The sequence below is a fragment of the Alligator mississippiensis genome, chromosome 4 (genome assembly GCF_030867095.1).
Source record: "Alligator mississippiensis isolate rAllMis1 chromosome 4, rAllMis1, whole genome shotgun sequence".
NCBI lineage: Eukaryota > Metazoa > Chordata > Crocodylia > Alligatoridae > Alligator > Alligator mississippiensis.
The window spans coordinates 20,358,722-20,374,820 of record NC_081827.1 but is presented as its reverse complement, the minus strand read 5'-3'; positions in this window follow the sequence as shown (position 1 = coordinate 20,374,820).

Sequence of the window (16,099 nt, the reverse complement as noted above, 5' to 3'; positions counted from 1 at the left end):
TTAGGTATGCCATCAAGGATTTTGAAGTCAATCTTTAAGCAAGCATTTTTTTAAACTCCTTTCAGGGGAAGTAGGGAGGGTAATAACCTTCAGGTTGTGTGCAGGCTGGAACAGAAGTTGCAGGGGGGGATAACCAGGAAACTGCCATGTACCTGGGGGCTTGTTCAACAGATCTGAGCACAAAATGTAACACCTGGTTGCAAGCAATAGCACAAAATACAATGCACTTACGAAGTTGCTACAGTTCAAATGAAGTTCCTTTATCATTGAAGCGGGGTGGAGGAAGTAAATTTTTCCAGCTATCTATTATTATAATTTATGATTTTGTCTCCATTCATCATGAAAAAAATGTTAGTAACAAGCTTACTGTTTTCTGCTGGGTTATTAGATTTTTTTCCCCCAACTGTTGGGAAAGAAAATCTTTTTTTTAAGTTTTCCATTTTAATAAAGTCCTCATCACTCTTTTCCCATTAAAAGGGAACTCCTACACAACAGAGAACATGTATAAAAAGTACCATTTGAATTACTTTCAGATGATAAATATGATGATGAAACAGAAGACATTTCCAATTAAAACAAACCGCTTGTCAAACTGCAGCTCACATGCAGCCAGCTCTCAACAAAGAAAATATATTGTAACTATAGATCATGGAGTAAATACATAAATAATTTACAAAAGGCGTCTGTGGAGAAGCAAACAGAAATGTGAGTTAAAACTGAGTGTAAGAATGAATAGAGGAACCTACCAAGTGCATGCCACTACATGTCTCGACATTGTACTCCTGAAAGAAAAAGAAGTATATATCTCCTTTCCTTGGGCAATGTTTAATTAGCTTTCATCAAGGTGAGCCAGGAATTTGAGGACAGATATTTTGGTGGATTTTATCCCCATTGCATTGCACTGAGGTTGTTTGGCTGTCACTGAGCTGGACCACACGAAGGGTCAGATTCTGCCTCAAGGTTCAGAGACACTGGGCAGGATCCAAAACAAACCTGTAGGTACCTAAATAGGACATTTTAGGGATATAAGGGACTTTACTCCATTCAGCTACAGAACTGCCTAGGAACCTTCGTTTTGACATAAACAGATGTAATAATAGCGATGCCCACCTTTTGCCCAGCAGCTTACTTGTGCAAATACTTACCTAATAAGTGAGAGACATCAATGCCAGGATTACGTCTAGATCTTAATCAATGACTGTAATAAAGTACACATGAACAATACAGGGATCAAGCAAAAGATTGACTCCTTAGCACTATGAGTGTGGTACTCGGCAGAAACCCAGGTTCTGCTCCCAGCTACCAAAGTTATTTTTTTAATTCAAAACATTGATTATCTAATGTGAAATGCAGAAAGAGTCCAGAGGTCAGGTGCCTAACACAGAACGTCCTCCCTTCCTTGCACCCTAAGGGAGGACCGTCCTCCCTGAACTACACTGATCTACCCTGGTACTCTTGCTTGCTTTCCTTCTGGCCCCACAAATCTTGCCCTATCAACTACCCAGAGAACTCGTTTCAACAGAAAGGATGGAGAGGGTCCCTTTCACCCCATTCTCCCTCAAACTCTCCTAGGAGTAATGCTATTCTTTTTATAAGTAAGATGTAGGGAGAGGAGGAACTAAAACCTAGATCTGCCGCTTCTTGGAGGAGTGCTTTAATCACTAAGCTGTTGGACTGTAGTAACATTGGCACCACCTTCATTAGCCAGTATCAAAAGTTAATGAAAGGGCTACTTTGTACTGGAGACAGGGGTTCAGCATGCACTTTCTCTCTCTGAGCAGCCTGGATCCCAACACAAAGGCCATACCTCATATGCAGCCCTGAGTCAAACACCTAAACTGTGAGGAAGAGCACAATCCAGACATACCCCTGTGCATAGCATTTCCTCTTGGCTAGGTATAGGTTCCTCCATGTTCCTATACCCATGTGCTTTGGATAGCCTTTGGGAGGCATCTTGTTCTCCTCTTCAACTGTACTGGAAGCCTTGGCACTTGACGTCGTTCATTTGAATCCCTCTCCTGAAGAAGACTTGCAAGTTCTGATGATTAAGTGAATACGCCTAACAAGCCCAATTTGGAGCTGTTGTCCTGTCTCTCACAATACTTCATTTCCCATACCACAACCAATCAGACTTTACAAAGAGCTAACTTCATTTCTTCACTCCATCACTATGGTCAGGAAAGAATTCTAGTGATGACTGGAAGTCACTTTGGGATGGATTTTCACAGCTGTTATTTGTTCACTCAGGATTATGAAGGGAAATAAGATCTCTGTTTTCCCCATTTGGTTCCACTCAGTTTGACTCTGGCTGTAGGAGATCACTGTGATCACCTGGGTAGGACTAAAGAAGGGAAGAAGTCCTGGCTCCCCCCACAGCCCCTTGTCACACCATGAAGGAGATACCTTACATGCAGCCCTGAGGATCCCAACATGAAGGAGATACCGCATGTGCAGCCCTGAGCCAAACATCTAAACTTTGAGGAAGAGCATGAATCAGATGTATTCCCACCATGGTTCCAGCTAGAGCTACCTGGGAGTTTTTTGACAGATTCATTTTCACTGTAAAATACCAGTTTATTAGAAAAGGAGTCTTTCACCAAAAAAAAAAATTTAAAAAAAATCTTTTTTTTTTTTTTGACAAAGGGCTGTAGGGTCCAGGGTGGAGTGTCTTGTCAAAGAAGGAGATGCCTACTTCAGAAGAGCAAAAAACTTAGAGAAGCCAGCACATACCTCCTTGAGGTGGGTGGTTTGGATTCAAATCCCAGTTCTGCCTGATTCAGGACAAAGGACATGAATAGGGCAGTGGCCCTCAACTGGGGTGCCATGAGAACATGCAAAGGGGGCCACACCAGGACTCCTGCAAGGTGAAACTGCCTTGCACACCTTCATTTTTTTCTGGAGGCACATCTAAACCAAACTGAGAAGTGGCTGCAGCAAAAAGGCATGCCTGTCTCAGGTGGCACTGACATTTATCTCCAGGCTGCTGCTGCCACAATGTAAAACTGCCTTGTGTGCCTCCATTTTCGGGGGCCTGTCAAAGAAGAACTAGGAAGAAAGAAGGAGAAAGGATAGGAAGATTGTAGCAGGAAGGCATGCCTGCCTGATTTATGCTTTGAAACACAAAATGTAATGCAGGAAGGTATGCCTTTTTGCTGCAGCCAGTTCACAGTTTGGCTCCAACTGAGAACAGAGGTGCATCAGATATTTCCATCTGCCTTACACACTTCTGTTGCAGAACAGACTGTGCAGAATTGGACCAGGGACAGCTGTGGCAAAAGCACATCTCCTGCCGCTGATACTTCCCTATCTGGCTCTGCAGGAAACGCACAGTGCAGTTCAACCTGGCTATTCCAGCATTGGCATTAGAGTGAATATAATGTCATTGTAATGACTGAATAAATGAATAACAGATTAATTGATAATTATAATGTTTATATGATCGAAAGATTTTGGGGGGTGCCTTGACTCTAAAAATGTTGAGAACCATTGAACTAGGGTCTCCCTCAACAGAAGTGAGCACTCTACTGTTCTGTGGTAGCCACATTTTTCTGGTTTTGGGGGGACAGATTTCAAAAGTCTATTTTTTCATTCTGATGTAGAGGGACAAGAAATGTTCACATTTCAATTTCATTCACAAAACAGAATTCTCTTTTTGGGCCAACATTACTTGCAATGACTGGTCAGTCACACAGTAGGAAATAAGCTGATCCAAGGAAAATAAATAAAAAACAGTCACTCTTTGACCCTGCATTAGAAGGAAACACTATTATTTGGTCCTAGAGAAATGCAAACACTCATTGCCTTTTATTCAGGGAAAGCTATAAGGCTATGCCTAGTCCTTTAAGGGTAAAACAATGAGATTGACATCTCTCTCAAAAAAGTCAACCATCAGGTGTTAAGATCAATGAAAAAATAACAGAGTGAAATTCTGTGGCCTTTACTCTGATGACACCAAAACTCGATAATCAAAATGATCCTTTTTAGCTCTGAAGTCTATTAAAAGCTTGTAGGACTTTGGTTTTTCTCTTTTATAAGATGGGTAATCCCCATCCGCCCATCCAAATGAAAATACTTAGGAATGAATAATTATAGATTTTTAACTGTAGGATTAGAGTAGCAGCAGCAGCACTAGTAATAATATAATAATGATGTTGATAATAACAACAGTAATAATAATAGGATGCCTACATATGCTCCCCTGATGCTACCAAAAGATTTTATCAATAAGGCACACACAATAGGTGTAATTACATACCATTGTAATAGTAGGTATTTGGACTGAATCCAAATGACTGTCTTGCTTATAAGTCAGAAAAAAACCAATATGCTTGTCTACTTTATAGAGAGATAAAAGAAAAAACTTTATATATGTTTGTCTACTTTATAGACAGATACAAAGAAAAAAAAAACATTCCTTTTGTTAAGTTTCACTTTCTTTCACAGCCCTGTTTGCAATAAACTTAAATGTATTCAAAGTATTTGTAAGAACACAGATAACTTAGGTATACAAAGACATTTTATTTGTGTTTATAAATTTAATACATTATGTTTGACATTTTAATAAGAGAACATAAGCTTTACTTATTTGTGTGTTCATTATTCATATATCTATTGGATCAAGTTTGGTAAATCTAAATAGTTAACATTTGAATACATCTGTACAAACCAAATGAGCTTTCATGGATTCCTTGCATTCTCAGCTTTTAGCATATCTTCTGTATTGCTGCCCAAATCAGTAAGATCTGGGATAATCGACTACATAAGTTACAGTCAAGAAAGGAAAAGCTGTCTGGCTGCCTAGAAAGTTATATAATTTTATAGCTAAGAATATTTGTTCCTTACTTGCTCCTTACTTCCTACACTTTGCTCTATGCTTTTCATCCCATTTTCAAATATGTGATATGTCCTGGCAATTTTTGAAGCATCCACAATATTATAAGAAAGAGAATATTATCTTGGGCTAACTAAATGAAAATGAAAACAATGCAAAACAGCAACACTTAGCCTCCCATAACACAAACCTCAGATTTGCAAATCCATTGGTGGAATTAAACTGACCTCTTATTTAAAACAAAACTCTTCCCTCACCAAGACGACCAAATCAAGTCCACAGTGTGTGCATCTACATGAGACACTTAATGCACAGTAGCCTAATAACATTGTGCAGTAGCATGTTGGGCAAAAACTGTGCTAATACACTACTGCACAGTAAGCATCACTAAAAAAATTGTGCCAACTCTACTCCACAATAACTATAGTTACTGCACATTTAGTTAGTATTTCATTAAACAAGTACTAAATTAAATACATAGTAACTACTGCACATTAATGAACATGTAGATGCACCTAGTATCACATAAGTGCCACCAGTATGCTCAAAATAGAGTATAATTGGTACTTACATCATGTAAAGGTCTCATTTTCATTCCTCTGTTCAGAGATAATTTCACCGCTAAACAATGTAGCTCTTGGAAACAAGAGCAGCCATTGAAAACAAAGGCCTGATTCTCATTATAAGTGACTTGCTTCCACCTAAAGGCCCATTTATATGTCCAGATTGGTAATAAATAACACTGCCTGAATACATTATATGTAAACTTTTTATTAATATTTTCAACCATGCTTGTATAGTTTGTCTTTCACTAGTTGCAAATTATTCAGGTATGTTTTCCCAAATGTTTGGAGAATGACTGTTTATATGAATATCAGAGGTCTCATTTAAATGAAGACATTCGCACATAAACAAGGGAACCTATTTTTCTCTAGTCAGTATTTTCTATTTTTAAAAGTTCAGTTATCTAATAGGGAAGCAAAATACTATGAGACTTAGGTGACCACTCTTGACAAATAATATAAGGGCTTCTGAGCAAATGATTACCTGAAATTTGTTCGTATCAAATGTACATTGGATAATTACAAGTAGCAAGTCAATTTATAAAACCCAAGCAGGCTGTGAATGTTTTACCCAAATAAGAAAAAATTGATATTTTTGCAATGTACAAACCAAATAGCTTTAGTTACATATAAGGGCCTGCAAATAGAGTTCTATGATTTCATCTTTTTTGGTAACATTTAGAAAACTGTTACAGCATTTCTATCAACAAAGAAAGACAGAAGTGATGAATATACTGAAAAAAATGTTTCCTGTCATCATGACTTTATGAACCTACTGGGAATGTTTTCATCTCTCCATCTGGTACATGATGACTAATGCAGGATAATCAAATTAGAAACCATTCTGCCTGTAGGGTCGAGTGACCACAACAAGGACCAATGACTACAATAAGATTAGAAGTTGATATGTGTAAATCACACTGATTCTAATCAGAAGCAGATGCATGATTTCAGACAGGGCATCTTGAGCAAGATGTTAAAGAAACTTAGAAATAACTGAATAAAGAGTGATAGTGAAATACTTTTGACCTTATAATAGGAATTGATAGGGTTTTAGATTTGGACACAGGTGGCTTAACATACCTAGAACCCATAGGAACATATTAGAAAAATAGGGCCCATATTTTTCATTCTGAAAATTGTACATAAGTGTTTTTTTCTATAAAACATTACTTGAAATTATTTTCCATATAATATCAATGAATGTACCTTATTCTGTACATTCTATGAGGCCAGTTTGATTACTTATTGGCTAAATTGACATTACAGTGACATGGTGATTTTCTGTTCACTGATTCTATATATTTGTCTATCCTTAGGGTGTGTCCCAATGCACGCACACATGCAAGGGCATACATTTCCTGTGGGACAAATAGCAGCAGTACATATTTGTGCCAATGCTATCTGTCCCTGGGCACACTCCTGCACATGTGTGCACGGCAGTTACCCAAGTGGGGTAAGGTAGCCTAGGCCAGCACCTGTGCTGACCCCAAAAACCTTACTTGGGGTTTTGGAGACCTCTGGGGGCAGCAGTGGTGCCAAGCCAGCTGCTTGGAACTTGGCTAGCAGCCAGAGCATGGCTCTGGCTGTACGCGTACCATTTCTGGCAGCACACACTGCTACTGTGTGCATGTTGTAGCAGAGACCGAAAAGCACTGCACTGCCTGCCAAGGCTGGGAACCACAGGAAGCAGGCTTACCCTGGCAGGGAACCCTGAAGACTTACCTGCCAGGTGAAGAAGAGCATGAACCAGTGCCACTTTATTATCTCCCTCTGCATCCACTTGGGCAGTGCCCTGCAACCCAGCACCAGATTTAAAAGGCCCAACACCAGCAAGGCAACCCAGCACCTGATTTAAAAGGTACCCAGGATATGTCATGGGGTGGAGAGGAGCAGTGGGCAAGGAAAACCCAGTAGCTAGTCAGGCTGGCAGGCTTTGGGGTTGCAAGGTAAACACAGGGCCCAGGCTCGGCCCCAGCAGGCACAGGGAATCTGACTTTTCTTTCTCTGCCCTTCCCTGCCCTCTCCCTGGAGAGGACATCCAAGGGGACTCAGCATTTCCTTTCTTTTTGTTGTTGTTGTCCCTTCTGTTGGGCAGGGAGTTTCCCTGCAGCAGAGGAAGGCCCAAGGGACCAGGCCTGAAGCAGGGCCTGAGGACGAAGGCAGAGAGAGCCCCAACTACCTACCTGGCAGGACATCTGGAAGGAAGAGTTGACCGACCCTTACCCCTGACTGCAAGGGTGGTATTTCAGTCGTCAGAACTTCTTTTGGTTAGTTCTTTTGCAACCAATGTTGCATCAGCCAGCAGGTGGAAGCAGCAGAGCCAGTTACACCCCCATTGCAGCACTGCAGTCAAGGGCCAGATGACACTCTCACAGCATTTTTCTTTTGGGCCAATAGAGCCAGCAAACTGGCCAGGAGCAGCAAGGACTGCCTCAGAATCATCAGCATCTATGGTTGGTGAATGGATGGGGTGTAGGGAAGGTGGAGTCATCCACTCATGGACAAGCAAGTAACCCCATGGGGAACCAGTTGCATATATCACCAAGCCCTCCTATTCAGAGCACCACCACCCACCACCCCATACCACCGCTGCCTCCCAGGAACGGGGAGGGGAAGCTTGCACACAGCAGCCACCACCACCACCCACTGTCTAGCGCTGCCACCACTCCGCATCCAGCCACGCACAACCCCCCCCGCCCCTGCGTTTGGCCTCACATGCAGCCCCCCACACCCCACTGCTCCGTGACATGCCCACTTCTTCTCCTTGCTCCCTGCCCCTCCGCTCTACTATCGCTAAACATACACACACACAGGCATGCACACAGATAGGTGCACACTTTACTCTCTCACTTTCTGCACCTGGACACACAGACACAATCACATGCACACATGCACTCACGCACACACGCATGCACACACACAGAAAAAACACATGCACACATGCAAACGGACACACATTCTACTCACTCACTCTGCAGATGGACACACAGAGACAAATACACCTTCCCTCCTGCCAGGAATACGCACATACACGCATGCACTGACACATGCATGCACACACAGACACAATCATGCACACATGCAGAAGGGTGCACACTCTACTCAGTCTCTGCACATGGACATAAAGACACAAACACACTCTCCCTGCCATGAACACAGACACATGCATGCACATGCACGCACACACACACAGGAGTGCACTGTACTCATTCACTCTCTGCACTTGGACACACAGACACAAATACAGTCTCCCTCCTGCCATGAACACAGACAGATGCATGCACATGCATGCACACACAGACACACACATGCACACATGCAGATAGGCACACACTCTACTCACTCACTTTGTACATGGATATAACCACACTCTCCATCTCTCCATGAACAGACACATGCATGCATGCACACGCAGACACACACACGGTCACACAGACATGCATGCGCACATACAGACGGGTGCACAGTCTACTCACTTTCTGCACATAGACACATAGACACAAACACTCTCCCTGCCATGAACACAAACACATGCATGCACACACACTGACACATGCATGCACACACATTCACATGCATGCACACACAGACACTCTACTCTCTCTCTGCACATGGACACAGACAGTCTCCTTCCTGCCATGAACACAGACATGCACAAACACATGCACACAGAGACACACACATGCACACACGCAAATGGGGGTACTCCTGGACAGACAGAGACAAACAGTCTGTCTGCCATGAACAGTCTGCCACCCCCTTCCCAATGCCCCTCACTCCCAACCCTCCCCCATCCCTTCTGGTGCCCCTCACTCCTGACCCACAGCCCCCTGGCACTGTCAGTGCACCCCACACTCCCAACCCATAGCCCCCCTAGCCCAGCTGCTGCCCCTCACCCCCAACCCACTGACCCCAACCCTGACAGTGCCCGTCATTCACCAAACTGCAGTACCCTGCCCCCTGGGCCCTGATAGTGCCCATCACTCCTGATCCACAGCTCCCCACCCCCATCTGTACTGGTGCCCCCCACTCCTGACCCACTGGTGCTGCCAGTTCCCCCTGTACTCCCAACCCACAGTCCCCCACCCTGATGCCCCTCACTCCCAACCCACAGGCCCCTGCACCCCAGCCCTGCCCATCCTGCCCAGGCCAGAGCGCAGTGGCTCCGATTCATTCAGGCAGCAGCAGAGCATATATGGCCCCAGTGTGGGCTTGAGGGAAAAGGAGGGGAGGCTTGTGGCATTCCCTCCTCCCCCAGTCCCTGGGCAGCAGTTCCTGGGTGCTTAGCCCCTCTGAGCACAGGCACTGGTGTCTGCACTGCTACTCAGCCACGGAGTTCCCCATTGCCCCTTCACCCCTTTCCCCTGCAGGAGAACAGGCAGCCCTCCCCTCCCCCCTGCCCTGTCATAGCTGCATCCCCTGCTCCCCCTGCCCTGACCAAGTGCCCAAGATTTTGCTGTGCTCAGGAGTTGGAGAGAGGGAGGCGAATGGAGCCACCAGGGAGCATCACATGGGTTTGTGTATCTCTGCAGCTGCAAGCAGGTCTGTGTGTGCTCCCCACTACCTCCAATTGCCCTCCCCCTGCTCCCAGCCCCAGAGCAAAGGGAAATCCCAGACAAACCACCCACATGGCAATCAGAGGCTTAAAAAGAGCAGGGACATGTCCAGAGAAACCCAGACGTATGGTAACCCTATCTTGGTGGTGCATGCACACTTAAGCAAAAGCATTATGGGCAGACAGACAGACAGACAGACAGATTAATCCCTTTATTATATTAGATTCTGGATCCCCATTCTTTAATCACAAGAATCTCAAAAAATCTGACACTGTGCATGCAAAGACATTTATGTATATGTTTAACTGTATACTGCATTAACAGATAATCACTGAGTGCCCTCTGGGATGCTTGCTCTGGACTGCTATGGCCTTGGCTGATCTCTGAGGGCCATGTCACATGTTATGTTTACAACATAACCAGTGCACTTAAACTGTGAGTGTCCATGTATTCAGGCAGAAAACATATGCTTAGTGTTATCTATCATAGCAAAGTCGTGATGTTTAGTAAGTAGCACATGTTCAGCTATCAGTAGAGTGCTCCATGGACATAATACAAGTTCAAGACTGTGGAGTGGGACCAGGGCTGGGATTCACAATCTGCTGATTGTCAGTCCCAGGCCCAGCACCACACAAGAACCAGTTCAAGACTGCCAGCAGCAGAGACCCAGCTTGCCCCATCAACCTGCAGCAGGTGTGGATCCAGCAGTGGGTGTGGCACCTTCTCCCAGTCTTGGCTCCCAATGACTCCCTCTGCCTGCTGCCAGCAGCAGGGGCCTGGCTCACCCCAGTGTGCCAGAGACGGGCACTCCCAGGCTTGGCAGTCCTCAGTATGCAACAAGAGAGTGTGCGCTCTAGGTGTGGGGGTTGCACATCCTCACAGGCAAACATGAGATACGGTGCCTGGTGCCAGGGTCAGTGTCAAGGCAGGTTAGAGAAACATAGCCAGCTCCAGCCTTATCCAGAGTGGACTGAGATTATAAGAAGAATTATCATCCTACTGTTCAGAAAACATTTTAACTTTCGACAGTAACTCTTAATGCAATTTAAGCATCCTGTGCAACCAGGACCTGAGAGTTCCTTGAAGCCAACCCAAGGTTTGGCTATTCGAGCAAGGGGGTGCCCAGGCTTCTTCCAACCACCTAAGATACTCAGCCTTTCTCTTTCCAGACTGTCCAGCTCCCTAAAATGCCTCCACTTGTCTCAGTTCACAAACTCTTCTAGCCAGGAGCTGTCAGGCTGCTTTTTTCCAGCCTCCTTTCCCATTTTCATGTTTATCGCCTGCTGGGTGATTTATCTCACTTTTGCTGATAGGTCAAGAAAGCTATCCAAGACTGAGTTGATGCTAAAAGTCCATCTTGTCTTGCCCTCCAGGTAGCCAGACCTGACAATTAACTCATTCCTTCTGCACAGGGTAAGGAGGTATACTGCTATACTATACCAATATGAACATGACTAGCAAAGTGCCTGTAAAGAATGACGGGCGGGCAGCAGGAATGGAGCGCCACCAACTACCACCCCACGCTGCCAACGCTCCATAGATTCATAGATGTTAGGGTCGGAAGGGACCTCAATAGATCATCGAGTCCGACCCCCTGCATAAGCAGGAAAGAGTGCTGGGTCTAGATGACCCCAGCTAGATACTCATCTAACCTCCTCTTGAAGACCCCCCAGGGTAGGGGAGAGCACCACCTCCCTTGGGAGCCCGTTCCAGACCTTGGCCACTCAACTGTGAAGAAGTTCTTCCTAATGTCCAGTCTAAATCTGCTCTCTGCTAGCTTGTGGCCATTATTTCTTGTAACCCCCGGGGGCGCCTTGGTGAATAAATACTCACCAATTCCCTTCTGTGCCCCCGTGATGAACTTATAGGCAGCCACAAGGTCGCCTCTCAACCTTCTCTTGCGGAGGCTGAAAAGGTCCAGTTTCTCTAGTCTCTCCTCGTAGGGCTTGGTCTGCAGGCCTTTGACCATACGAGTGGCCCTTCTCTGGACCCTCTCCAGGTTATCCGCATCCTTTTTGAAGTGTGGCGCCCAGAATTGCACACAGTATTCCAACTGTGGTCTGACCAGCGCCCTATAGAGGGGAAGTATCACCTCCTTGGACCTATTCGTCATGCATCTGCTGATGCACGATAAAGTGCCATTGGCTTTTCTGATGGCTTCGTCACACTGCCGGCTCATGTTCATCTTGGAGTCCACTAGGACTCCAAGATCCCTTTCCACCTCTGTGCCACCCAGCAGGTCATTCCCTAGGCTGTAGGTGTGCTGGACATTTTTCCTCCCTAGGTGCAGCACTTTGCATTTCTCCTTGTTGAACTGCATCCTGTTGTTTTCTGCCCACTTGTCCAACCTATCCAGGTCTGCCTGCAGCTGTTCCCTGCCCTCCGGCGTGTCCACTTCTCCCCATAGCTTTGTGTCATCTGCAAACTTGGACAGAGTACATTTCACTCCCTCGTCCAAGTCGCTGATGAAGACATTAAAGAGTATCGGTCCAAGGACCGAGCCCTGCGGGACCCCACTGCCCACACCCTTCCAGGTCGAGACTGACCCATCTACCACGACTCTTTGGGTGCGACCCTCTAGCCAATTCGCCACCCACCGGATTGTGCAGTCATCCACATCACAGCCTCTTAACTTGTTCACCAGTATGGGCTCCACACCTGGCCATGTGCAAACCTCCCCCTCCCCTGCTCCGTGGCTGGCCCCATGCACCCCCACACTCCTGACACACACACACCCACACACACCCAGGCCACACCACACCTAAACAGCCACACCCACCCACCCACCCAGCCACACCCAGCAGGCCACATGCCACACCTAACCAGCCACACACACATACACACACACACACACACACACACACAGCCATGTGCCACACACCCAGCTGCATGCCACACACCCAGTCACATGCCACACATATACACACCTACCTAGCCACACACACACACACACACACACACACACACACCCAGCCACACACATCCCCAGGCACATGCCACACACAGCCACATACACACACAGCCACATGCCACACCTACCCAGCCACCCGCCACAGACACCCACTTACCCAGCCACCCCTTCCCCATACACAGACCAGGGGCCACATGCCCCCTGGGCTCTCTGGCGCCATCCCCAGAGGACCCGCAAGGCTCTGAGTGTCCCACGGCCCAGTCCAGCCGGGGCCGCATTCACCATGATTGGGGCTTTGGCCAGGCCTCGGCCCGGTGGCTCATGCAGGTGTGGCGCCAGGGAGCCCAGGGGGTGATGCGAGCCCCCCTCCCCCAGCACCCCCATGGTACATGCAGGGACAGAAGCCACCTGCCCCTGGCCCTGGAGGAGCCACTGGGTTCCCATGGCCCAACAGCCCAGCCTGGCGTGAGCACAGCCTGCCCCCTACTGGGGTCAGCACAGCATAACCTCAGCCCCAGTCCCCTCCAGCTCTTCCGGTGGCAGTGGTAATGGGCTGCTGTGACCTCCCTGCCCTTCCCCCCCTCCCCTCCCTACATTGCACTCTGCGGCCATATCCCCCTGCTCCCCCCCAACCAAGCACACCCCATGGCTGCAGCTGGCAGTCATTCACTGCAGGGAAGTTTCATAGATTCATAGATTTTAGAGTCAGAAGGGAGCACAAAGGATCATCATGTGATCTGACCCCCTGCCTCTAGCAGGAAAGAGGACCAAGGTCAGATGACCCTAGCCAGGTACCTATCAAGCCTCCTCTTGAAGACCTCCAAGTTAGGTGATAGTACCACCTCTCTTGGAAGCCTGTTTTGATTCTGGCCACCCTTACTGTAAAAAATGTCTTCCTAATGTCTAACCTGAATCTACTCTCCATTAGTTTGCACCCATTATTCCTAGTTACTCCTAAGGGTGCTCTGGTAAAAAGTGCATCTCCAATTCCCTGTTGTCCTGCCTTGATAAACTTATAGGTGGCTACAAGGTCTCCCCTCAGACATCTCTTGTAAAGGCTGAAGAGATCCAGATCCCTCAATCTCCCCTTGCAGGGTCTATCATGGAGGCAACTAATCATGCGAGTGGCCCTCCTCTGAACACTCTCCAGATTCTCAATGTCCCTCTTGAAGTGCAGTGCCCAAAACTGGACACAGTACTCCAACTCCTGACTGATGCCACAGAGGGGGAGCATCATCTCCCTCGATCTGTTGGTCATGCATCTGCTAATGCATGACAAGGTGCGATTGGCCTTGTTGATAGCATTGTCACACTGCCGGCTCATGTTTATCTTGGAGTCGACTATGACACCAAGATCCCTCTCAGCTGCTGCATTTATCTTTGTTGAATTGCATCCTATTTCATTCTGCCCATTGATCCAACCTGTCTAGATCGGCCTGTATCTGCTCCCTGCCCTCTGGTGTGTTAACTTTGCCCCATTACTAGGTATCATCTGTGAACTTGGAGAGGGTGCTCTCCCCACCCTCATCCAAATTGCTGATGAAGATATTAAAAAACACCGACTCCACTGCCCACCTCCTTCCAGGCTGAGAACGACCCATCCACCACCACTCTCTGGGTGTTGTCCCTAAGCCAGTTGACCACTCACCTGACTGTCTAAGCATCCTCTAGCTTCCCCATGAGAATAGGATGCAAAACTGTGTCGAAGGCCTTCTTAAAGTCCAGGTAGATTACATCAGCCTCAGCTCCTGTGTCAAGGCAGTGTGTGACCTGGTCATAAAGGGCTATAAGATTTGTCAGGCAGAATCTATCTGTGACAAACCCGTGCTGGTTTCATTTCAGCATCGTTTCCCCTGCTGGGCCTTCACAAATGTCCTCTTTGATGATTTTTCCCAGTATTTTCCCAAGGATAGAGGTAAGACTGACTGGCCTAAAGTTACCTGGCTCATCCCTTCTCCCCTTCTTAAAATGGGCACCATATTGGCCCTTTTGCAATCCTCAGGGACCTGGACGGAGCACCATGAGTGCTCAAACAGCCATGCCAGAGGCTCAACAATGACATTGACCGATTCCTTCAGCACCTGTGGATGGAGGTCATCTGGGCCCGCTGACTTGTACCCATCCAACCCCTCCAAATGCTCCTTAACTAAGTCAGCACTAACCTTTGGCGGGCTGGTGCCTTTTGAACATCTGTCTATGTTCAAGGTGGGGGAAGTGCCTTGGTCAGTACTTAGGAATACTGAAGCAAATAACTCATTGAAGAGCTCTGCCTTTTTCCTTGTGTCAACCACCAACTGTCCTGATTGGTCCTGCAGAGGCCCTATGTTACTCTGCACCTTCCTTTTGCTCGCTATGTATCTGTGGGGGTGCAGCCACAGGGTGCTGCACGGGGAGCGAGCATGGGAGGTGCGTCCCATCCTATAGCCATGTTTTGCAGCCAGTGGGTGCTGCCTGTGCCCACTCCCGGCACAGCACCCTGTGGCCATACACAAGGCCCTGACATGTGCCCCATCCCCACACAGACGCATACCACATGCTCCTGCAGGGCCACAAGCCACACCTCTTACCTCTTCTCCCCTCCTCTTCATGTAGCAGAGCATACCCTGGTCCCCACCACCTCTGCCTCACCTTGCCTGTGTGTCTGTCAATAAGGCTCTGCGCAACATATACATAGTTGGCCCAGAGCATTATGGACAGACAGACACACAGCCGGGATGTCATTCTCCCCCTGTACTCGGCCTTAGTGAGGCCGCAGCTGGAGTACTGCGTCCAGTTTTGGGCTCCACAATTCAAAAAGGATGTGGAGAAGCTTGAGAGAGTCCAGAGAAGAGCCACGTGCATGATCAGAGGTCAGGGAAGCAGACCCTACGATGACAGGCTGAGAGCCCTGGGGCTCTTTAGCCTGGAAAAGCGCAGGCTCAGGGGTGATCTGATGGCCACCTACAAGTTTATCAGGGGTGACCACCAGTATCTGGGGGAACGTTTGTTCACCAGAGGGCCCCAAGGGATGACGAGGTCGAATGGTCACAAACTACTACAAGATCGTTTCAGGCCGGACATAAGGAAGAATTTCTTTACTGTCCGAGCCCCCAAGGTCTGGAACAGCCTGCCGCCGGAGGTTGTTCAAGCGCCTTCATTGAACACCTTCAAGAGCAAACTGGATGCTTATCTTGCTGGGATCCTATGACCCCAGCTGACTTCCTGCCCTTTGGGCGGGGGGCTGGACTCGATGATC